Raw genomic sequence first — 593 nt, forward strand, 5'->3', positions numbered from 1 at the left:
AACATGAACATATGGCATCATGAGATAAACAGGTCCAGGACTTAGTGAAATTACTAAGTCCCTGAAAACAGAATTAGCAAGTGCACCACTTTGCAAGCTTGCACTAGTCACCACACACATGACAAAAATACATGGGTTTCACCTCTGGAAAGATGACAAACCCTTAACAAAACACATGTAGAGCATCAGGGCATATCATGCACACATTAATCATGGCAAAAATGACAAAATCCTAAATGGAGTAGCAGATCTGGCAATTATCTCAAGTAGCCTTCTTCTAACAGCATTTTGGGCATCAATATGAACTCAAAGGAAAATGATGCAATGGAATGAAGTGATGTACTCTCCGAGATGAACATTTTGATATGCTATATGCATGAATCAGAGCTACGGATGCGAAATTACGGAGCTACGAACATGAGCACTTGGATCGGAATTTCTGGGACTTAGAGAAAAAACGCCTCTGAGATCTAGGGTTTGCACGGATTACGAGGACGGCCGGTTCTTCGCCGGAACAGTGCTCAGGACCGCCGGAGAGGTCGAGGTGGCCGGAGTTGGAGATGGACGGGGCGGCGGCCGGAGCGCGGCGGCGC

The sequence above is a fragment of the Triticum aestivum genome, chromosome 2A, assembly GCF_018294505.1.
Source record: "Triticum aestivum cultivar Chinese Spring chromosome 2A, IWGSC CS RefSeq v2.1, whole genome shotgun sequence".
In the NCBI taxonomy this organism is placed as follows: domain Eukaryota; kingdom Viridiplantae; phylum Streptophyta; class Magnoliopsida; order Poales; family Poaceae; genus Triticum; species Triticum aestivum.